The following is a 25,330-nucleotide window of genomic DNA, read 5'->3' as shown; positions in this document are numbered from 1 at the left end:
TATTTATTTTATTATTTTTGTGTGTGTGTACCATCAAATCAGATCTGACTGGTACAGGAGGAGATTGTCCCTCCTTCCTCGGCAGAGCATCTGGTGGATTTGAACAGTGTGCCTCTGGGATTGCAGTGCAGCTTCCTGCCACTAGGCCACCAGAGATCCCCAATTTTAAATAGTTTTATTATAAATTTCCACTTATAAAGATGCCTGTTAAACACAAGTTATTGTTGTGAACTTGTCAAATTTTCACTGTCAATTTTTACAAATTACTAGGAGTTGATTATTTTTTAAAATTTATTATTAATGTCAGGGGAGCTCTGGTGGCCTAGTGGCAAGCAGCTGCACAGCAATCCCAGAGGAACACGGTTCGAATCCACCAGACGCTCGGCCGGAGAAGGAGGCGCAATATCCTCCTGTACTAGTTAGATCTGATTTGACGGTACACACACACAAAATAAAACAACAACAACAACAAAAAAAAAACAAACAAAATTTATTATTAATGTCAATGAACATTTACAGAGACTTTGGGTTTCCATTCACTCATTGTGGCACTTTTCTCTGCTCCCCCCAAGTCCCCCAGTACACTACCCTCTTGGAAAAGTAAAAGACAAATTCTTTCATTGTTTTATAGTCCCTCCCCCCTGGTCCTCTCCACTATACATTCTTCGCTCTGGACTCCTGTCATGACAAAAATACCTAATCACATATCCCTTTTAAACAGTTTTCTCTCTCATCTGTTTCAATGCAGTATACATTTTTGAGCCCATCTTTCTCAGTCTCCCCCCAAACTGAGGTCAGTCCTGTTTTACAACAGTGGCACCATGCAGTATTTGTCCTTTTGTGACTAAGATATTTCACTCAGCATAATGTCCTCCAGGCTCACCCATTTTGAATAATATTGCCTGAGTTCCTTGTTTTTCAATGCAGCATAGTATTCCATCGTGTGAATATACCACAGCTTCTCTATCCATTCATTTGTTGATGGGCACTGAGGTTGTTTCCAACTCCTCGCTATTGTGAACAAAGCCGTGGTAAAAATGAATGTGCATATATCTGCTTGGATGTCAGTTATGTTCTCTTTGGGGTATATTCCCAGTAGTGGAATCGCTGGGTCAAATGGTATCTCTATTTGCAACTTTTTGAGAAAGCGCCATACCGCTTTCCACAGGGGCTGCACCATGTTATACTCCCACCAACAGTGAATAAGGGTTCCAGTTTCTCCACAACCTTGCCAGCATTTGTTGCTTGCTGTTCTGTTAAATTTTGCTATTCTTAGTGGGGTGAGATGATATCTTACAGTTGTTTTGATTTGCATCTCTCTTAGAGCTAGGCATTTTGAACATTTCCTCATGTGCTTGTTTGGCCATCTGAATGTCTTCTTTGGTGAAGTGTCCATAGCCTGTGCCCATTTTTCAATTGGATTGTTTACCTTTATCTTTTTTGTGGTGGCAACTAAACACTCTTAAGAGATGTTGCGTAAGGGAGGACAAAGTGAAGCAACTTGCACCTTTCCCTGGATAGTAGAAACAAAGTAAAGCATATAGAGATCTTTCTCAATGAATGGCTGTCATGTTTCATACACTCAGCTCTATAGACCCACTATCATATATGCCTATATAGATATATACATATTATTTTTTAATAAGGTCTTACTTGCTTCAAAATTTAAGGATGATCTTTTTCCTGGTCAGTCACTTCAAGGAAACACTAAAGTAGAAAACAATGAATTGTTTGCATATTTCTCTGGAAGAAGGGAAAACATTTATACTTTTAAAGGTTCAGAAAATTCACTGTACAGCATGAACAGCTTATTTACATTATTTGTGCAATTTTTCTTGGCTGGGGTATTTAAACGCAAGAGCTCCTCCAAGATCAGAAGCCACATTCAGTCTTGTCTAAAGGCTTCTGTTTCTTCTATTGCAAAAAGCAGCTTTTCCTTTAGTTGCTCCTAACTCTTCTATGGTGGTAGATTCAAGCGATTAAAACATGTGTGGCTCCTTGGTAACCAGGTGTCTGTGCCAACTTTTCCCATAAAAAACTTTTGAGGCCCATTCCTTCCCATCAGCTCAGCAAATCCACTGAGAGGGAAAAGGCACGTTCCGGTGACAATCTGCTAGAGTCGCATTCTTACTTCACTGTCTGTCTCTTTCACAAACTGCCACAACCAAATGATTTGCTTGCTGTTTCTTATATAACGTTGGTAAACAGTATTTCTTTGTCAATCTGCCAAGTCAACCTCTTATATGCCACATAACTTAACCTTTAATCTTTTTTGTCACTGTGGCCACTGAAGGGGAACAACTTGATTGAAACCATCAAGGAAAGCTCTGGTTTGCTCTTGTACTCCTCCAGAAAAATGCCATTGTCATCAGTCCAATGTATTCATCATTGTTCTCCTCAGTCACTAGGATATTAGAGCCTCCCAACTTCAGATCATGTGACGTAACTTCTCCCAAGATCTCCACGTCAACAGAAAAAAACATGTCTAAGCCACATTCTTCAATGTTATTATCTCTTATCCAGAAAAGAGAGTTATAAAATTCCATATCAATAGATTACAAATTCTTGATAGTAAGTTTCTTACGGTATGCTTGTAGAATGGTAACGAGAAACCAGTATCAAGAAACTTTCTATGGAAAAGTGCCATAGCAATAAAGAGACCAATGGAACAGAAGTACGAAAGACGAACGGGATTAATGGTTGATGCTGGGTTAATCTTCAGGCAGTAGTTGTTCTTGTCAGCTCAAATAAACAACACACAGGGTTCAAAACTTCATGGGAAAGTAAGAAAAACTATTCTCTTGCTAAACAACCATAATCAAGTCCTTCTTCTCTTCGAAATATTATATATAATCGCCTCCTCAAGTCATATGGCTTTAATGCCATAATCTGTTGGAAGGAATCTTCAAAGTCTGGCAGGAAACATTGATCTTCACATGACTGGGTAGAGCATTGTTGTTGTTGTTGTTATGTGCTGTCGAGTCGTTTAGGACTCATAGCGACTCTATGTACAACAGCCCTAAACCCTACTCTATCCTGTGCCAATCTCATTGCCTCTGACACACCCATCCCGATTACCCCAGTCACTGAATCAATCCACCTCATAGAGGGTCTTCCCCTCCTGCACTGTCCCTCCACCCTCCCAAGCATGATGTCCCTCTCCAAAGACCTGTCTCTCCTTACAACATGTCCAAAGTATGTCAGGCGAAGACCCAGAATCCTTGCCTCCAAGGAGCAGCCTGTTTTAACCCTCTCTAGGATGAATCTATTTGTTTTCTTGGCAGTCCATGGTACATTCAATACTCTTCTCCAGCACCACAGCTCAAAGGCGTCAATTCTCCTTCTTTCCTCCCTAGTCATTGTCCAACTCTCTGATGCATAACAAGTGATTGGTGGACGTTAGGATTGGTGGACGATCTATCAACAATCTGCATTATGCAGATGACACAACCCTGCTTGCTGAAACTGGGGAGGACCTCATGCACTTACTGCAGAGGGTCAAGGACTGCAGCCTTCAATATGGACTGAGGCTCAATGTTAAGAAGACAAAAATTCTTACCACTGGACCAATCGGTAGCATCAGGATGGATGGTGAAGAGATTGAGATTGTTCACAGCTTCAGTTTGCTCGGCTCCACGGTCAACACTCTTGGCACCAATAGCCAGGAAATCAAAAAACGTATTGCGATGGGAAAGTCTGCGGTTAGGGACCTCTCTAAAGTACTCAAGAGCAACGGTGTCTCTCTGGAGACTAAGGCACGCCTGATACAGGCCATGGTTTTTGCAATCACTTGTTATGCATCAGAGAGTTGGACAATGACTAGGGTAGAGCATTAGACTGGCACAAATAACGAAACTGAGCTAGTTTCCACCTAATGATGTGTTCATTCATTCATGACTTGTGGACCACCTTTAGTCAAGAGTGTAGCATCAGGATTAGAGGAAGAAGACCCATCAACAACCTGCATTATGCAGATGACACAACCTTGTTGTTATTGTTAAGTGCTGTCAAGTCATAGACTGCTCATAGTAACCCTATGAACGAAAGACCTGAACACTTGTATAACTTTTATCGTTTCTCCAATTCGTAGAGTTTCTGGAGGCAAGCTATTTCAGCAGTGGATGTCACTCCTGCTAGCTGAAAATGAGAAGGACTTGAAGTACTTGCTGTAGAAGATAAAGGACTACAGCCTTCAATATGAATTTCATTTCAACATCAAGAAAACAAAAATCCTCGCCACTGAGCCAAGAGACAGCATCATGATAGATGGAGAAAGGATTGAAGTTAACAGTTTCATATTACTTACAATCAGCAACTTGGTACCAGCAGTCAGGAAATCAAAAGATGAATTGCACTGGGGAACTCTGCTGTCAAGGACCTCTCCAGAGTGCTAAAGAGCAACAATGTCAGTGTAAAGACTAAGGTGTGCCTGATTTAAGTCATGGTGTTCTCAATTGCTTGCTATACATCTGAAATCTGGAGAATGATTAAAGATAACAGAAGAATTGATGCCTACAAGTTGTGGTGCTGGAGAAGAACACTGACTGTCCATGGACTGCCAAGAGAATAATAAAAATTCTCTCCTGGAGAAAGTGAAGGCAGGGTGATCCTTGGAGGCCAGGATGGTGAAACTATCTCACATTCTTTGGACATGTTGTCAGGAGGGGCCAGTCCTTGATGAAGGACACCATGCTTGGAAGGGTCAGCTGAAGGTAAGAAGACCTGTGATGATACGTACTGACACAGTGACTGTGGCAATAGAGTCAGATGTGTCAGAGAAACTGAGGTTGGCTCAGGACAGGGCAAGGTTCAGAGCTATTGGTCATAGGATCGCTATGAGTAGTACTTGACTCAATGGTGCATAACCAACCACACGCCCGTCCTGAGCACTGAGGTCTAGTGGGTAAGGCTAATGAGGTTCTAATCCAGCAGCAGCTTGGTGAGATAAAGTAAGCTGTCTCTTCCTGTGTGATTTACAACTTCTGAAAGCCTGCTGGGGTCAGCTAGGAGTCAGTGCTGACTTGGCAGCACAGAACAACAATAACAACAACAATGATATGCCTAACCTCCTAAATTTTGATTTGCATAATAGAAGATTCAACTGGAAATTCTTAAACATTTTTCTTTATATTTAACATTTTAAAATAAGGGCTTAATCTCTCTCTCTCTCTCTCTCTCTCTCTCACACACACACACACACACACGCGCGCACACACACACATCTATCTATAAACATAGAGGGCTCTGGCTGCAAAACCTGTAAGGAGTTGTACTGCTGACTCAAATGTGACGCCTCTCTGGTGGTTTGGATCCGCTAGTGGCTCCAAGGAAGAAGGTGAACAATCTCCCTTGTGATTCACAACTTCAGAAACCCAACAGCGTCAGCTATGAGTCAGTTCCAACTTCACGGCAGTAAGGGCTTTGAGACCATTAAGTTTAATCACTATGAGTTTCCGGAGGCAATCCTATGTAACTCTCCACTATGAACGTGGCAGCTACAAATGCAGACTTAGCTTATGGCCTCAGGTTCCAGGAAGGACAATGCTAACAGGGCAAAAACTTCTGAATTGGTGACTGATTTTTGATTGTTATTGGTAGGCACAGTCGAGTTGAGTACAACCTATAGTGACCCTATTATAAACTACAGACCTGAATCCTGTCCTATTCTGTGCGGTTCTTACACTTCTTGCCACATTAGAGCCCGTGGTGGCAGTAACCACGTCAACTCACCTGGTCGAGGGTCATCCTCTCTGCTGATCCTCTACCTTTCCAAGCATCAAGTCCTTCTCCAAGGAATAGCCTTTCCTAGCAACATGCCAGAAGCATGTTAGGTGAAGCCTCATCATTCTTGCTACCAAAGAGCCCTCCAGCCGCATTCGCTCCAAGACATACTTGTTTGTCCCTTTGGCCATCCATGGGATGTTCAGTGCTATTCTCCAACACCACAGTATTGTGGTTAACATTGAGAAGAATGGGAACCACAGAGCACTTAATTGCGCTCATGCGAAACCTATACCTAGACCAGGAAGCTGTTTTGTGAACAGAGCAAGGGAACATTACATGATTTAAAATTAAGAAGGGCGTGCATCAGGGTTGCTCTCTCCACACCTGTATACAATCTGTGTGCTGAGCAGATTAACCGAGAAGCTTGCATCTCTAAAGAGGAATGTGGCATCAGGATCAGAAGGAGACTCATCAATAATAACAATTTTTGATAGATTTCAGAAAAAAACCAAATATGCCATGAGCTGGAAAATAAGCTCATTATTTGAATATTTTGCTTATTTTAAAACTTTGCAAATATATCCTCGGCACTTTCAACGTAAAAATGTAAGAAAGTTCTAAACTCAGAGAATTGAGACTTTTTAATTACAAGGACTCATGCTGTCGAGTCGGAAGCGACTCCTAGCTGACCTTCCAGTGGGTTTTCAGAGGCTATAAATCTTGTGGGAGGAGATTGCCTATCTTTCTCCTGAAGAGCAGTTGATGGGTTCGAACAGTCAGAGAGGCGCCGCCCTTGGGTAGCCGTGCAACTCCCTGCCGGTGACACCATGAGAGCTCCCTTATTACGAGAAAGGAGCTGGAAAGTGTGCAGCGTAATTTTTAGTTGTGTAGAAGTGTCCAGAATACGTTGGGATTCTAAACACTCTGCTTGGAAAAAATAGAGGGTCAGTGAGGAAGAGAAAGATCCTCCATGCGACGCGGCCACGGGCTTTATGAAGCCCAGCAGTGGCTGTGAGGATGGTGCAGAATCGGGTCGACCTTTGTTCTTCTCTGCACAGGCTTATACGTGTTACATCACACCTGATGGGTCACAGGTAGGCCCCTTCCCAGTTTAAGGTGTACCGACAGGTATCTGCTGACCTCATAGGAGCCTCAGCTAGCCTCCCTGACCAGAGATAGTGTCTGTGCCCGTCCAGGGGATAAATGCAGGCAGGGTGTCCGTTCAGAGGTGGCTAGCATAAGCAGATGACCATAGCTGATGTGAGATGTCAAAGGATGATGCACTCTGCAAAGGCTGCACTGGTACAAATGTGGCTTCTGGAACGTGTTAGAGAAGAGAGAGAAGAGTGAATAGAAAGAGAGAAGGGCCCCATTCTGAGGAGGTACCCCCACTAATCGGGGGCTCACTGGAGGCCAGGTGCTCTTGGGCAGCAGAGAACAACAAACCAAGTTTTCAAAATGCCCCCTAGGGGGCAGTGTCACCCACATTAACTCAATCACTTATAAAAACAACCCCCCCCCAAAAAAGCAAAAAAAGCTCATTTCCATTGAATTCGAACCCACTTAAAGTTGACTCTCCAGCAGATTTTCAGAGGCTGGAAATTGCATGGCCTATCTTTCACACAGAGCAGTGGGTGGATTCAAATTGTTCACATCTGAGTTTGTAGCATAACTCCCTTAACCACTAGACCACTACAAAAGGGGTGTTACTTATACTTTTGTGTTCGTTTTAAGGATAATTTGTGTATATTGAGTATTCTTTTAGCCTGTTTCTGAGAACTCGGCCTATGTGAGAGAGAGTCATGGTTTTAATTTTGAAGTTATGCTTTTTTTCTTATTAAAGTTGAAAATGATTTCATTGTTAAAGCAATTGTTTATTATTTAAGAAACATTAAAATGAATAATTGTAGGAGTATATTATTTATGACTTGATGTAAACGATATGCTGTGCTCATGTGATGATTTTGCTGGCGACCAAACAATATCATATTTATAAAGAAAACTGATGGTGTTAATATACATGCAACTGAGAATGTTTGAGGGAATTTGGTTAACTGCTTTATAAAGGCTACTTTAGATGTACAGCTAGAACATATTATGAGTCTAATTAGAAATAAGAATTTAAGAAAATTTCCACGTATTGCCAGCAAGTCAGAATTGACTCATAGCTGAACTTCCAGCTGTTTTTTGAAGACTGTAAATCATGTAAGAGCAGACTGCCCATCTTTTCCTGCAGAACCTCCGGTGGATTCGAATCTCCAGAGAGGTAGGGCCTTTGAGTCGGCAGCACAACACCCTATGGACTATGTTACCACAGCTCTTAAAGAATTTAAGGAATGTTAGATTTTTATTTGCCTGAATAAATAAAATATTAATATTTTAAAAAACCCAGTTAGTCATAAGAACCATTAGTGTTTATAAAAGCTATTTTCATGGATCTTCCAAAACACAAATGTGCATTAGTCACCTTCTTAGCTACTCTTAATTGGAGCTAATACTGCCTTTTCTGATTTCCTGGAATTTGCAAATAAAGCATTTAAGATCCATTCACCCAACTAAGGTGGGAGAAGATGAATGCAGGTAAAAAGAACATACACTGTTGTTGTTGTGTGCCTTCGAGTGGCCAACTCATAATGACCTTTGTACAATAGCTCTGAACCCTGCTCTATCCTGACCCAGTCTCACTGTCTCCAACACAAATGACCCCATTTACTGCTTACTGTGTTAATCCATCTCATCCGGGGTCTTCCTCTCCTGTGCTGTCCCTCCACCCTTCCAAGCATGATGTCCTTCTCCAAGGACCAGTCCCTCCACATGCCCAAAGTATGTGAGAGAGAGCTTCAAAGTCCTTGCCTTCAAGGAGAAACTTGGTTTTTTTCTTTCCAAGACAGACTTGTTTGTACTCTTGGAAGTCCACGGTCATATATTCAATACTGTTCTTCGGCACCACAACTCAAAGGCATTGGTTCTTCTTTTGTCTTCCTTAGTCATTGTCCAGCTCTCTGATGCATAGCAAGTAATTGCAAAGACCATGGCCTGAATCGGGTACACCTTGGTCTCTAGACTGACATCATTGCTCTTTAGCACTTTGGAGAGACCCCTGACAGCAGATTTCCCTGATGTAATTAATATTTTGGTTTCCTAATTGGTGGTGCCAAGAGTGTTAATTGTGGAGCCGAGCAAACGGAAAGTGTTAACAACCTCAATCTCTTCTCCATCTATCATCGTGCTGCCAATTAGCCCAGTGACGAGAATCTTTGTCTTCTTGATGTTGAGCTTCAACGCATATTGAAGACTATAGTCTTTGACCTGCTGTGAACACATCAGGTCCTCCTCAGTTGCAGCAAGGAAGGTGGCGTCATCTGCATAACACATGTTGTTAGTGAGTCTTCCTCAAATCCTGATGTCACATTCTTCTCCATGTAATCCAACTTCTCAAGTGATTTTTTTACCCTACAGATTGAATAGGTGTGGAAGAAATATCCATATCCACCCTGACCCATACCTTTCCTAATTTTAAAATATGCCTCTTAGCTTTTATGACTTACTTTAGTGGCTGCTTTGGCTAGGCTTAAAAAAAAAAGGAATTTTTGCTTTCATGAAATGAGGCAGAAAACAAAACTCATTCATTGTTTCGTTTTGCAGTGAACTGATAGAGCAGCTTCACACACCCTGAGCTGCAAGAGTGGCGCCACCAAGCGTCTTCCCAGGGAACTACACTCAGCATCTTAGCATCATAGCTATGAACGGTGCCTGAGGTTGCTATGTATGTATGTTAGATTTATTTTAGGTTTTATGTACTGTTTGATTTGATTTTGTAGGTTACTTTTTGGTCTGAAAATGGTTGAAACAGGAATGGGAGATCTTTACAGAAGGTTGTTGTTGTGTACCATTGAGTCGGAACCGACCCATAGCGCATCTTCAGACAGGTTTTCAGAGGCGGTTAATCATACGGGAGGAGACTGCCCATCCTTCTCCCTCGGAGCAGCTGGTGGGGTAGCCAAATAGTTTCCATTTCCTTGGAGCTGCTGGCTGGGCTCGAACCTCTAACTTTCCATTTAGCACACATTCACTTTACCGAGGTGCCACCGTGCTAATCTTGTCTGGTGGACCAATGAGAACTGACTAAAAGGTGCACTCACCAAGAATTGAACTGTGCTCGGGGGTGGTGAGAATTCCACCATCTCTGTCCTGGGGGCAGCTGAACCAGTTTGGACTTTGATCACTGACCTGAGGGACACCTGGGGGGGGGGGGAGGGTCCACTCCGAGAGTGTTCTCTCTAGGGTCAGGGTCACTGGGGCAGCAAGAAGTACTTCTTGGGGTGATGCAAAAGCATGAAGTCTCCTTAGAGCCTAAGCCTGGGACCAGCACCGTCACCTCCATCCCATTGCCCATAGCAAGCTCCAAGGTCAAGCTCAAAGTCAAGGGATAGAGAATATTCTCTGCCCCACACAGGGCCGTGGCCAGTGTGTGGATGCCGGGAGGGGTGAGGAATCGGGAGCAGGAACTCAGTCTATCCCACTGGTGAATTATCACCAAGGTCTCCAGTTTATCCCACCGTCTGACTTGCATATTCTCTCTTTCTGAACGTAAGCTTTGAATGTGCTTTCAGGAGCACTTAAAATTTCTTGCCGTGGGAACTTCCTTGAATTTGAGCCCTTCCAGGGATCGATGTCAGCCTTGGAAAGTACAGAGGGCCGGGCTGCTTACCCTGAACTACTTGTTCTGGCAAGAACTCTACGGCTAGGAGGCTGGGCTTTTAGGAGGAGGGCCTGGGGCTCCATCACGGCGGTGTGGGCAGGAAACACTGACTAGCAGGGCCACTGGAGGGCAGCTGTCAGGAGCCGGCGCCAAGAGCACGCGCTCGCCGTCTTGTTCAGCGCACACCGCAGCCCTCTCAAGTCGGTATTTTTAACCCCACGAAATGGAGCACTTACATCTGTGCAATTATAGTTCTTCTCCCTGGGTAATTACTTGAATGGAATTTGGTGGAGTGTGCCGCAGTCCTTTTTCCCAGCATTGCTGGGAAAATTTCGAGACACAGGTCAAGTAGCCTCACCTTCAAGTTACATAAAGAAGCTCGAGTAATAGAAAAGAATGAGACTACGGCTCAGGAAATGTCCGGATGGGGCCAGTTCCCTGAGAATCCCTCCCAGAGAACCTCCGAGAAGCCCCGCTCCCCAGCCTCCACCTTTGCAATCTGGAAAACGAGGTGCTCTGTGGTTCCACAGAGCTGACTTCAGTTGTTGACTTTAGTCTTAGTGGTCTCCGCCTCCTCCGGTGTCCTGCATGGATGCTCTGTGGTCCAGCGGTAGGTTGAAAGCCTTCTGGCCTGAGAACTCTCCCAGCCCAGAGCCTTTCTCTTTCTATGTCTCTTCATCTGCCTTTGTTGCTGCTGTTGTCAGCTTCCTGCAAGGCCAACCCTCGGCTACTCCATGCACTGTGGACAAAATGCTGCCAGGTCCTACACCAGCTCACTCCCAGAGTGGGCTGCCATGATCCGTAGGGTTCCCATTGGCTAACGCTCAGAAGTCGACCTCCAGGCCTTTCTTCCTAGCTTGTCTCAGGCTGGAAGCTCTGAAGAAACCTATTCAACAGCCCAGCAACACACAGGCCTCCAGCGTCAGGAGGGTGCTGGGTGCACACAAGCTGCATTGCGTGGGAATCAAGCCCAGTGCCCCACAGGGAAGGTGTGAATCCCAGCACTGAATACCACTGTCCCCATTCAGTAGCCTTCATCAACAACTAAGTTAGGACTTCACGGCCAAAGGAGCCACTAGTGGCTCAGGGAGGAATGTGCCAGGCTGCTCGCCGTAACACCTATCTGGCTTTGCTGACTGAGAAAGAGGTGGGGTAGTCTGGGCAGGGCAGGCAGAGGGGAGTGTGGCCCCACTTCTTACCATCTTACCTTTCTTGTCTCCTAGAGTCACTGCCAGACCTGGTCATAGGCTCCCTGGGCCATTGGCAGATTCCTCCCTGGTCTTCTACTCCTTACTGCCTGGGAGTCCTCCCTCCTGCTCAGCCTGCTCAGGAGTGCTCACTCTTGCTCAGGAGTCCTCCCTTCTGTTCAGGAGTCCTCACTCCTGCTCGGGCCTGCTCAGGACTCCTCCCTCCCCAAGAGTCCTCCCTTGTGCTCAGGCCTGCTCAGGAGTCCTCCCTTCTGCTCTGCTCAGATATTTTCCTTCCTGCTCACGAGTCCTCCTTTCTGCTCAGATATCTTCCTTCCTGCTCAGAAGTCTTCCCTCCTGCTCAGCTGTGCTCCCTCCTGCTCAGGAGTCCTCTCTCTCGCTCCTTCCTGCTCAGCTCCCCCCCCCCATTATTCTACACTCCGGAGCCTCTGCACATCGCCCTGTATTCCAGTTGCAGGAAAGTGATTCACTAGCTTTTCCTTACCCTTGAAGACAGTCAGGGACAGAGTAAAACTTGAACTCAGAACTCCGGGCTCCAAACTCCAAATCCTCCTCCTATATATGCTGTGCCCACAGTGTGTAAGCCATGGACACACCTGAGTGTGAACACACATCACCTGGCTTAGTGGGTCTCAGGTAGATCCTGAACACCTGCATTTCTAGCAAGTTCCCAGGAGATGCCAATGGACCAATCTTCAGGTAGCCAGAGTATCGTGTTTTACAAAGAATTTCTATGTTGCTTAGTGCTCTTGAACCTCATTGTAAGCTAGTGGGTCTGGCAGGGCAGGAGTTAATGCTTTCCTAGTTTATAGATGAAAAAACCAAAATTCAGCGGCACAGTTGAGGCCTCCAGGGCAGCAGGCAGCTTCAAGAGCATGGGGCTAGGATTTCTGACCAGAACAATGCTGCACTTGTGCGACTGGGGACTGCAGCTCACCAGACTCTGCTCCCCAGCTTCTGCCAATCACCGCCTGGTGTTTCGTGTCCCTCACATCCCGGCTTCTGGGAGCAGCCTTGAAATTGTGATGACTGTCCTAGTATTCTGTGGCCTCACTTTTCCTGGCCTAGTGAGGTGCCCCAGTAAAGCACCGGGCTTCAGAAAAGCTGTGTGCAGCCTTAGGCAGAGAGGGCGAACCTGATGTCTTCTTTCTTACTCAGATCAAGTGTGCTTTGTGGGCTGTCCTTGGCCATGAAAATGGGCCCTCTAAATTATCTATGGAAATAGTAGAGGCTGCTACAATTGGCCAGGAGGCCAGAGATGGGAGAGATAGAGAACTCATGCCAAGGACTCCCAGAGGAGTTAGGAAGGACAGGAGGTCAGGGCCATGCATGAAATTTGGGAATTTTCTCTGGGATCTAATCTGGCTGGCTTTGAGCAAAGGATGAGTTGCTTGCAACTCATGGTGACCCCAGTGTGCAATAGCTCGGAACCCTGTCCTATCCTGAGCCAGTCTCACTAACTGCAACACACCTAACCACATTCTTCTAGTTAGTGTAAATCCATCTTCTCTCCCCTTCTCCCTTTGCCCCATTCTCTCCCCTTGTCATTTCCCCCTCCTTCTCGGAGAGTGGGCTATAAGACCTACTCATTGGTAAACAACAACAACAACAACAGTAAAAACAGTCTAATGGTACCCTTCCTCCTCCCTCCTTGTGATTCTCACTTCCCTTCATCCTTCAATTCTATCCCTTCCTGTTTCTAAGCTTTATCTGTGGGCAAGTGCTGCCCTTTTGATGCTGTGTGGTTGGTTGGTCTGCGGAGTGAGTACCTCCCAGATGTTACTGCTCACCTTCTAGACCCCTCTGTTGTTTGGTTGAAAGTTGAGGGACAGGAGTTTCAGACTTCTATGGTGCTGTCTTTCTGAGAATGTTGTATAAATGGAATCATACAGTGCATGGTCTCACGAGGCTTGTTTTCTGTACTGAGAAGACAACTATGACCCAGAAATTCTCTTGGGAATTTACCCTAAAGAAACCAGAACTGCCACCCAAGCAGATATATGCACACCCATGTTTATTGCAGCTTTGTTTGCAATAGCAAAGAGTTGGAAACAACCCAGCTGTCCATCAACAAATGAATGGATAGAGAAGCTGTGGTATATTCACACAATGGAATACTATACAGCATTGAAAAACAAGGAACTCATTCAATATTATACAAAATGGGTGACCCTGAAGGACACTATGCTGAGAGAAATATCTGTCACAAAAGGACAAATACCGCATAGTCCCACTGTTGCAAAACAGGACTGACATTGATTGGGGTTGAGGGAAGACAGAGATGGAGAGAATGAATGATGTATACTGCATTGAAACAGATGAGGAAGAGAACTGTTTTAAAGGGATATACGATTGGGTATAATTGTCATGACGGGAGACCAGAAAGAAGGCTACACAGTGGAGTGGACTTGAAGGGAGGGATTGTATAACAATCTTCTCAAGGAGAAGAGTGATTGGGGGACAGGGGATGGGCAGGGAGAAAAGTACAACAATGAATAACTGGAAACCCTAAGTCTCTGTAAAACTTTCATTACAATTAATTTTTAAAAAGAAGACACCTGCGTTGTACCTGCCATTGCATTGATGATTGTACCTGTGCACGGCTGATCACAGTTTGTCTACTCAATTACTGCTTGAAGGACAATTGGGTTGTTTCTAGGTAGGAATGGAGCTGCTATGTTGGTAGGGACCATCAAACTATGATTCACAGCAGCTCTATAGATTTACACAGTGACTTCAAGAATAAGACCATGTACAACCAGGAGAAGATAAAATAGATGAATGGGACCTTCTAAGAATCAAATCCCTATGCACATCCAACAACTTTTCCAACAGGGTAAAAAGGGAAGCCACAGACTGGGAAAAAGTATTTGGTAATGACATATCAGATAAGGGATTTATATCTAGAATTTATAAAATACTCGAGCAGCACAACAAGATAAAGGCGAATAATCCAATAGAAAAATGGGCACAGGATATGAACAGACACTTCACCAAAGAAGACATTCAGATGGCTAACAAGCACATGAAGAAATGTTCAAAATCTCTAGCTCTAAGAGAGATGCAAATCAAAATAACTATGAGATATCATCTCACCCCAGTCAGAATAGCAAAATTTAACAAAACAGCAAGCAACAAATGCTGGTGAGGTTGTAGAGAAACTAGAACCCTTATTCACTGTTGGTGGGAGTGTAAAATGGTGCAACCACTGTGGAAGGTGGTATGGCACTTTCTCAAAAAGTTGCAAATAGAGCAATTTAACCCAGCAATTCCACTACTGGGAATATATCCCAAAGAGACCGTAACTGACATCCAAGCAGATATATGCACACCCATGTTTATCGCGGCTCTGTTCACAATAGCAAGGAGTTGGAAACAACCCAGATGCCTATCAACAAACGAATGGGTAGAGAAGCTGTGGTATATTCACACAATGGAATACTACGCTGCATTGAAAAACAAGGAACTCATGCAATATTATTCAAAATGGGTGAGCCTGGAGGACATTATGCTGAGTGAAATATCTCAGTCTCGAAAGGACAAATATTGCATGGTGCCACTGTTGTAAAATGGGATTGATATCAGGGTTGGAGTAAGACTGAGAAAAACTGGATAAATTGTGTATAATGCACTGAAAAAAAAGAATAAGATCATGATTGAAGTTGCTATAAAGAATGGTTTCTGTGAACTTTTTTTCTTGTTCTTCTTGTTAGGTGCTATCGAGTCGAGTATAACTCACCGCAACCCCATGAGTAACAGTTCGGAAGCCTGTCCTCTCCTGTGCCATCCTCACAATTTTGACACACTCACGCTCATCGCTCATTGCTGATACATCACTGTGTCAGTTCACCTGGTTGAAGGTCTTCCTCTCCCTCGCCTACCTTCCACGCACCCACCCACGCATGAGGTCCCTCTCCAAGGAATAGCCTCTCCTGGCAACATGCCCAAAGAATACGAGACCAAACTTTATCATCTTTGCCTGTGAGGAGAACTCTGGTAGGTTGCATAGTGAAGCATACTTGGGCTGGTGGGGGTGGGGGGGCATTGTATATCAATGAAGGAATTTTACTTTTCTTTTTTTTAAGAAATTTTTTTTAATTTTATTATTTTTGTGTGAGTGTACCGTCAAATCAGATCTGACTGGTACAGGAGATTGTCCCTCCTTCCCCGGCAGAGCATCTGGTGGATTCAAACCGTGCGCCTCTGGGATTGTAGTTGCAGTTTCTTGCCACTAGGCCACCAGAGCTCCCCTGGAATTTTACTTTTCAAAGAGAAGAGCGAACTGGGGAGGAGGGGTGGGGCAGGGAGAAAAGTGCAACAATGAATGAGTGGAAATCCAAAGTCTCTGTAAACGTTCATGAAAAATAATTCTTAAAATTTCTAATAAAAAAGAAAAAAAGAGTAAATGAGGAGTGCACTTAAAGATTTATGAATGGTTGAATGCTATACCAAATGGCACTGTGTGCTTTCACTCAAATAATAATAAAATGTTTAAATAAACACACACACACAAAGAGAACTGTGGCTGCACCCTTTCCAAGACATATCTGTTTGTTCTTTTGGCAGTCAGTGGGGTATTCAGCACTCTTCTCCAACACCACAGTTGAGAGGTATCAATGCTGCTCCTGTCATTCTTATTCATCATCCAGCGTCAGATCTATTTCTCCAGGGATTATGATTCTGGGGCATTTCGTGGGTGTATACTTAACTTTATAAGAAGCTGCACGGTTTTCTATTGTAGCTGTCCCATTTTGTGTTCCCACCAGAATGTATTAGAGTTCTAGTTGCTTCACAACATGCTATTGTCTGTATTTTGTTTAAAGTCATTCTAATAGATGTATAGTGACATTTCTTTATGGCATTAAATTATATTTTCCTAATGGTTAAAGAAATAGACAACCATCTATGGTCATGTTATCATAGTGTGGTGCTTGACATGACGCTAGAATTTATGCCATTAGTGTTGCAAATCCCTGCAGGTCATCCGTGGTGCGTAGGTTTCAATGGAGCATCCAGATTAAGACAAGAAAGAAAGGCCTGGCAATCTGCTTCCGAAAATTAGCCCGTTACCCTATGGATCACGACAGAATTGGATTTTACAAAGTAGAATATAGGCTGAAAGATGAGCTGCAAAGGTTGACAGAGACTCACAACACACATCAGTGTCTACACTGTGCACACTAATGTTTGTGAAGGTGACCCAGGGCTTGTCAGCATTTTGTTCTGTTTTACACAACCATCTATGAGTCAGAGCCAATTTAACAGCCACTGAGAATAATAGAAATCGACCAGCCACTCCAAGGGAGAAAGATGGGCAGTCTGCCCCAATAAAGACTTATTACTACTCATTGCTGTCAAGTCAAAGTCAGAGACCTCTCCAAAGTACTGAAGAACAATGATGTCATTCTGGAGACCAAGATGCACCCGATTCAGGCCATGGTCTTTGCAATCATTTGTTATGTATCAGAGAGCTGGGCAATAACTAGGGATGATAGAAGGAGAATTGATGCCTTTGAGCTCTTGTGTTGGAGAAGAGTATTGAATATACCACGGACTGCTAAGAGAACAAACAGGTTCATCCTGAAGAGGGTGAAACCAGGCTGTTCCTTGGAAGCAAGGATTTTGAAGCTTCGTATGACATACTTTGGACATGTTGCAAGAAAGGACCAGTCCTTGAAGAGGGATGTCATGCTTGGGAGGGTGGAGGGACAGCACAAGAGAGGAAGACCCTCAATGAGATGAGTCGATTCAGTGACTGGGATAATGGGGGTAGGTATGTCAGAGACAATGAGGTTGGCACAGGATAGAGCAGGCTTTAGGGCTGTTGTACATAGGGTCACTATGAGTCACAGGTGACTTGACCGCACATAACAATAAACAACAAGAACAATATAGTAGAACATCTTTTCATAAGCATTGTTGCCATCTTTATGCATTTTTGCTAACGTGCCTATTCACACATTTTTCTCATTTTTTAATGAATAAAGATATTTGTTTCTTTAGTGTTGAGTTTTATATGTTACGAGTATACATGCCCTTGGCCAATAGACATGATGTCCTCCCAAGCTGAGTTTGTTTCAGCATTCTCTAAACAATGCAATTCACAAAGCAAACCATTTTAACTTTAAAAAATTCCAAACTGAACACTTTAAAAAAAAAAAATAGATGACGTTTGTGACGCTATGCATGAGTGTGCATCCCCATATCGAGACCATGCAGATGTTTCCCTGCCTTTTAACTGATTCATAGTTTTCGGTATTACAGCTACATTTAAGACGCATTCTGAGTTCATTTTTTTATAAGTTATGAGGCTGAGGTCAAAGCTTACCTTTTTTACACATGGACATTCAAGTGTTCCTACACAATTGGTTGAAAAGTCTGTCTTTTCTCCCCTTTAATTATTTTAGCACTTATGCCACATAGCTGAACGGGTCATATTTACATGGATCTATTTCCCAACTCTCTTCTTTTCTATCCATCTGGGCATCTTTTTCCTGCCAGAGTCTCATTATCTTCTACGTCCTCGACCCCAAACTGTCTGATTCTTCAACTTGATTCTTCTTTTTCAAAATTGCGTTCTTCATTCTCTGTTCTTTCACTTTCTATATAATTTTTTAGAAATTGTCTGTTAAAAACAAGGCAAAGCAAACCAAAAATCCATTGCTACCGAGTTGATTCTGACTGATAACAACCCTGTAAGGTCTAGTAGGACTGACTGCTCCACTCAGTGCTTCCAAGAGCTAATGGTGGGAGCTGACAACTACTTAACTACGGGGCTTCCTCATTTTTTCCATTCCTACAAAGACACATCTGCTGGCATCCTGATTGCTATTGCGTTAAGTCTGTAGATTAGAGGGAATTAGCATCTTTGTCTACACTCTGTAAACACACTCAGTTTTTACACTTGCACCTTTGATGTCTTTCCTCCACATTTTATTGGTTCCAATGTGAGATCGTGTACACTTATTATTAGATTGGTCCCAAGGTATTTCACTTATTTGAACTATTGTGAATAGTATTCAGTTTGGGTTTGGTTTCCATTATACTTTGCTAGTGAGTGGAAATAGTTGACTTTCCTGTGTTAACCTTGTTAAAGTTACTTCTTAGTCTTGGAGGTTGGTTTTTTTGTTTGTTTGTTTGTTTTTATGAGATTTTTCTACATCAATAGCACTTTATATTATTATAAGATTTGCTTCGTGTCTGTTTCTACCAAGCACCAGAAATAATAGAAGCGTGAACAACATAGCTGTTTAGTCTCATTCAGGTCTGACCTGGACAGCCTTGAGATCCCCTGTGGACTGACCTGTGTCTCTCCAAATAGTGTTGTCAACTCAAACCCCTGCATCTGTGAAGTGTGGTGCTGGGGAAGGATTTTTAATGTATGTCAAGCGGGAAAACAAATCTATCTTGGAAGAGGCACAGCCAGAGTGAACCCTGGAAGCAAGGACGGCGGGATTTCATCACTCGGCTCTATTACCAGGAGGAGCCAGGGCCTGGAGAAGGACATTGTGCTTGGGAAAGTTGAGCGTCAACACAAGAGAAGAAGCCTCTCACTGAGAGGAGTTGGTTCAGTGGCTGTAACAAGGGGCTTAAGAACAGCAGAGACGGTGAGGATGACCTAGGGCCCGGAAGAGTTTCATTCTATTGTCCACAGAGTCGTGATAAGTCTCCAAGCCCGCCATTTTTCATGGAAGGAAACTACCCATATCTCCCCCTAGGATTCAAACTACCAACCTTTTGGTTAGTAGATCATCATGTAATGCACTATGCTATCAGACCAAATCCCAGTGATAAATCCTCACAGAACCTCAAAGCAAATTTGTAAAATAGAGTGACTTTAAAACATTCATATTAAAAGTTATTTTAAAAATAAATTTATATTTACATTAATTCTCACAGGTATACGAATTGTCGTAGACGACTCATAGCGACCCTATGAACGAACGACCTGAGCACTGTTCCTACATAGAGTTTCCGGAGGCAAGCCATTTCGGAAGTGGATGCCGCTCCTGCTTCCAGGCTTGATTTAGTCGGGAAGCTCCAGCAAACACTGTCCACCATGGGTACCCATTATCAGGTTTGGTAATGGTTACCCCCAAAAGCCACTGTTGTTGCACTGATTTTAAATCATGGTGACCCTCCATCAATATCCAGTCTGTAAATCTGTAAAGAAGGCTGATTCTCTCTTTCCCAAGGAGAGGCTGGTGGACTTAAACCACTGACCATTTAGTTAGCAGTGTGACACATTGTGCAACTATGTCACCAAATTGCCTTATATAAGTTGAAATGATTTATATAGTTTTTGGTTTTGGTAACCAAGAGGTCAGAACTTCAAGTTCACCCACAGGTGCCTTGGACTTGATGGCGGGGCAAGGTGGCTTTGAGCCACCCAGTGGGTGGATGGGTGGAGTGTTTTGAAGAAGATTCATGTATATCAATTGTCCAGACTGGGGCACAAAGGAGGGATAAACACATTCCTGGATCAGAATGAACAATTGATCTCATCCATCAACCAGGGGAGTGGCATTTTGTGTACACTGGGGAGGAGGAGGGCGGGGGAAGGGCTGAGGAGGGCTCACATGTTGAGACAGGATCAGGAATAGGAGGAAGTCACTATCTTAGCAGAGCCAGCTTGCCAGCTCTCTTTAATCACATGCTTTTGAAAAGGTTAGGCCAGAAGAAAGACGTCTTAAAGGTTATTAACACTAATGGTGGCCATCAACTGTTAAACAAAATAACTGCCACCTAACGTGTTCTGACTTGTGAGGGGCCTCCAGTAGGTCCACTAGGCTTCCCAGGTTGTACATCTTTACAGAGCATCTGGATTCAAACCGCTGACCTATTGATTGGCAGACTGTTACATTATACACTATGCCATCAGGGCTCCGTAAGCCCCCTGTGTCCCAAGCGTGTTATGTTCATTACCACTAATAATCAGCATGACTCTGCCGGTTAGGTATCGCTGTCTTTATGAAGGATAGGGAAATGTGGCCCCAGAGAGACTCAGTAACTTGATCAGGGCCTTACAGCTAACAGGTTACAAAGCTGAGACTTAATTCCAAACCCGGGTACACCCTTCCACATTCACAACAGAAAAATGTTGCCACAAAACCCATGGACATGTGAGAGACTGGAACAGACCCTGTGTGTCGGTGCTGAGAGGGCCCAGATACATTGACCCAAAGTAGATCCAGGAGGAGAGCAGGTAGACCTTGTCCTTGAAAAGACAGTGATCGCCCATCAACAAACTAATAGGTAAAGAAGCAGCTCTGGTATATTCACACAATGGAATACTATGCTGCATTGAAAAAGAAAGAACTCCTGAAACATTAAAAATAAATGGATGACCCTGGAGGACATTATGCTGAGTGAAATATCTCAGTCACAAAAGGACAGATATTTAATAGGGCCACTGTTGTAAAATGGGCTGACATTGGGGTTGGGGGGAGACTGAGAAAGAGGAATAAATAATGCAAACTGCATTAAAACAGATGAGGGAGAGAACCGTTTAAAAGCAATATATGATTAGGTATTATTGTCATGACAAGAGTCCAGAATGAAGGCTGCCTAATGGAGTGGACTTGGGGGGAGGGATTGTATAACAATGAAAGAATTTTTCATTTACTTTTCAAAAAGAAGAGTAAATGGTGGGGGGATGGGCAGATAGAAAAATGTAACAATGAATGAATGGAAAGTTTCTGTAAATGTTCATGAAAATTAATAATAAAAAATATATATGTAAAAAAAAAAAGACAATGACTTACTATTGGTGGCAAGGAAGGAAAGAATATTCATGGTAAGCAACGACAGTGAGGTTGTTGTTGTTAGGTGCCGTAGAGTTGTAGACGACTTATAACGCCCCTATGAGCAAAAGACCTGAATACCTGTATAACGTTCATCGTTTCTCCAAGTCCATAGGGTTTCTGAAGGAAAGCTGTTTCAGAAGTGGATGCCTCTCCTGCTTCCAAGCTTGTTTTAATCAGGGCACTCTACCAAACACTTAATGTGGCTGAGAGCACAGCAGAGAAAACTGTCCTCAGGGGAACAGAGAGCCTACATTAGAGAGAGACTTTGCAGTAAAAAGTGCAAAGGACTTTGGATTTGCTTCAAGGAAGCTTCAGGCATCAGCTCAAGTTCTTGGAAGAAGAGTGACGGGATGAAGGGAGCGATAAAGGAAGATTAAAAGGCAAGATACACCGCCTCTGTTTGGTGCAAGGGACCCAGATATACAGGACATGTTAACAAGTGGCTCTTCAACAGCCTTACTCCCTCATCTATCTTCAATCTCAAGTTTAGTGAAATCAAAGAGCTGTCATTCCAAAGGCAGCTAACACCTCAAGTAGGTCTTTCTCTGCCTTTCTGACTTCATGAGTTTAACAGTTTGATCTTCCGGAAAACTACAACTTGAGAATTAAACTTCTGAGCGTTGAGTGTGTCCACACCGTTTGGAAGAGAGACTGTTATGTGGACAGTGGAGACAGCGGGCTCCTCTAACTATAGCCCTGGGCCTGCCCCATAACTGACCAGAAGTCATCCAGAAGTCATATGTGTTATGGATGGAAATTCATTCTTCCCAAATCAGTGTTGTCAATCCTACCCACTTAGGTGTGGGATGTCTTTGCCACGGTAAGGGTGTGCTGTGTCTTAAACAAATTTGCCCTGACGTATAAAAAGAACAGATGAGACATAGAAGCAAGAGGAAACGCTGATGAGAGATGCTACGTGGATGTCTACATGAAATGCCAAGAAAAAGGCTAGAGAAGCTGAGATGACTATTTTTCCATTAGAACAGATAGACACTTCCCCTGGGTTATAAGCACAATCAAGGATTCTGGGATTCCCATCCTTCTCAGAGTCAGCCAGCCACAGTGTGTTGTGACCCACACAGTCTAATGCATTTTGATAGTCACTGAAACTCAGATACGCTTTCCTCAGATACTCTCTGCTTAACGCTAAGACCCATCTAATATTGGCTATAATACTGCTAGAGCTGTGGCCTCTTCTAAACTCAGCCTGCATATTTGGCATCTGTCTGTTGATGTGCTGATCCAGTTGTTTTTGGATCATTTTTAGCAGGAGCTTGCTTGTATGTGATATAGTTCAATAATTTCCATACTCTGTCAGGTCATCTTTTTCAAATAGGGATTTTTCGCCCCCAACCAGTTGGCCAGGAGGTTGTCCTCTTGATTTTTTGGCTCAACCTGGTGAGAGTGCCCATGGCAGAATCGCTTTGTTGAACTACGTCTGTTGGTATGCTGACAATTCCTGGGGCCTTATTTTTTGCCAGTTCCTTCAGAGAAGCTTGCACGTCCTCCTTTATCACCATAGGTTTTTGTCCATATGTTGTTTCATGAACTTCTGTGTCAGCCAAATCTTTTTGGTATCGTAACTCTAAGTACTCCTTCCATCTCCTTTTGATGCTTCCTCAGTCAACAACCTTTGTTATGCAAATGACACAACCTTGCTTGCCGAAAATGAGGCTGACCTGAGGCATTTGCTGCAGAAGGTCAAGGTCTGAAGCCTTCAATGTGGACTGAAGCTTAATATCAAGAAAACAAAGATTCTCTCGCTAGGCCAATTGGCGACATCATGGTAGACAATGAAGAAATGGAGATTGTTTAAAGCTTTACCTTGCTTGCCTTCACAATCAACACCCGTAGTACCAGCAGCCAGGAAATCAAAAGATGAATTGCATTGGGAAAATCTGCTGTCAAGACCCTCCCTTGCCGAGCACTGAAGAGCAATGATGTCAGTCTAAAGACCAAGGTGAGCCAGATCCAGGCCATGGTCTTTGCAATTACTTGCTATGCATCAGAGAGCTAGATAATGACTAAAGATGATAGAAGGCTGATGTCTTTTAGTTGTGATGCTAGAGAGGAGTCTTGAATATACCATGGACTGCCTAGAAAACAAGTAAGTCTGTCTTGGAGAGGGTGAAACCAAGTTTCTCCTTGGAAGCTAGGATTTTGAAGCTCCAGTTCACATACTTTGAGCATGTGGCCAGGAAGGAGCAATCTTTGGAGAAGGACATCATGCTCGGAAGAGTGGACGGACATCACAGGAGAGGAAGATCCCAGATGAGTTGGATTGATACAGTAACTAGGGCAATGGGGGTAGGTGTATCAGAGCCAGTGAGATTGACTCAGGACAGGGCAGGCTTCAGAGCTGTTGTACCTAGGGTCACTATGAGTTGCAGGCAACTCAACGGCTCATGACAACAATAATACCATGGACTGCTAAGAGAACACACAGGTCAGTCCTGGAGAAGGTGAATCCACACTGCTCCTTGAAGGCAAGGAATTTGGACTCCATCTCACATACTTTGGGTATGTTGTCAGGAGGGACCATTTCTTGGAAAAGGACATCATGGTTGGCAGGGTGGATGGACAGCGCAGGAGAGGAAGACCCTGGATGAGATGGATTGACTCAGCGACTGGGGTGATGCGGATAGGTGTGTCAGAGACGATGAAATTGGCTCAAGATAGAGCAGAGTTCAGAGCTATTGTACATAGGGTCACTACTGGAGTCCACTCGGCAGCACATAACAACCATCATGATGCCAGTTTGAGGACTAAGGTACATCTGATTCAGACCATGGTCTTTTTGATCACTTGCTAAGCATCTGAGAGCTGGACAATGAATAAGGATGATATAAGAAGAAATGATGCCTTTGAGATATGGTGTTGGAGAAGAGCACTGAACATCTCATAGACTCCCAACAAATCAAATGTCTTGGAGAGGGTGCAGCCAGAGTGTTCTTTAGAGGCAAAGATGATGAGGCTTCACCTCACATACTTCGGGTGTGTTGCTAGAAGAGGCTCTTCCTTGGAGAAGGACATGATGCTCAGAAAGGCAGGGGGTCAGCAAAGAAGAGGAAGACCTTCAATCAGGTGAACTGACATGGTGCCCACTCCAATGGGCTCAAATGTGTCAGGAAGTATGAGGATGTGACAGGGTTTAGATCTGTTGTTCATAGTGTCACTATGGGTTGTACTCAACTTGATGGTGTCTAATGACAATGACAACAACAATGGATGAGGCACTATGTTAGGCACAGGGAAGGTACCAAGACGAATGAGACTAAGTGTCTGTTCCTGAGTGAGGAAGCCACAGCTGCAGGTTTTCTGGTGTCACCTGTTCAAAGCCCATCCCATTCAGGAACATAGACCAACGTATTCACTCAAATGAGGGTGCTTACCATACTGAACTGTCATTGTTTGTTAACTTGCTTTTCTCCCCGAGGTTATTCTGGTGTGCTTGCATCATTGCTTGGCTCAATGTTTTTAAAAATTGATTGTTTAGTGCAACAGGGTAAGTGGACTTAAATCCAGTTGAGAGAACAAATTAATAATTTGGGTTTATCTTGTGATCATTTGCTTACCTAAGATAAATGATTTGTGAAACACCATCCAGAAGCTCAGAAAGAAACCGCTTCTCATGGTCTGGGCTCATGTGCGATTTGGGGAAATTGGAGTCACCAGCAGGTTTGTGGACGTCAGCGCTCTGGAACCATCTGACTGTGGGACAGAGCAATAGATGGAAATGTCAACTGAAAAGATTGAAATTAAAATAGTCCCTATAGTTCTCAGCTGAATTAAACTTAAGTTCTATAGTTCTCAGCTAAGTTAATTTTTAAAGCCCCACACCCAGGTATCCAGGGCAACAGTATTTCAAGAATGGCTAGCAGAAAGGCAGA

General features: G+C 43.7%; 1 pseudogene; it reads right to left on the bottom strand.

Moving 5' to 3' along the window:
• Window positions 1-1,885: 1,885 nt before the first annotated feature.
• On the bottom strand, window positions 1,886-11,687 carry LOC102876367 (annotated as a pseudogene).
• Between the last annotated feature and the right edge of the window lie 13,643 nt (window positions 11,688-25,330).

This window comes from Elephantulus edwardii, unplaced genomic scaffold (genome assembly GCF_000299155.1).
Source record: "Elephantulus edwardii isolate Elephantulus edwardi_28Jun2011 unplaced genomic scaffold, EleEdw1.0 scaffold00002, whole genome shotgun sequence".
Lineage (NCBI taxonomy): Eukaryota > Metazoa > Chordata > Mammalia > Macroscelidea > Macroscelididae > Elephantulus > Elephantulus edwardii.
Note: the sequence above shows the minus strand (reverse complement) of the source record. Positions and strands in the feature narration are given on the sequence as shown.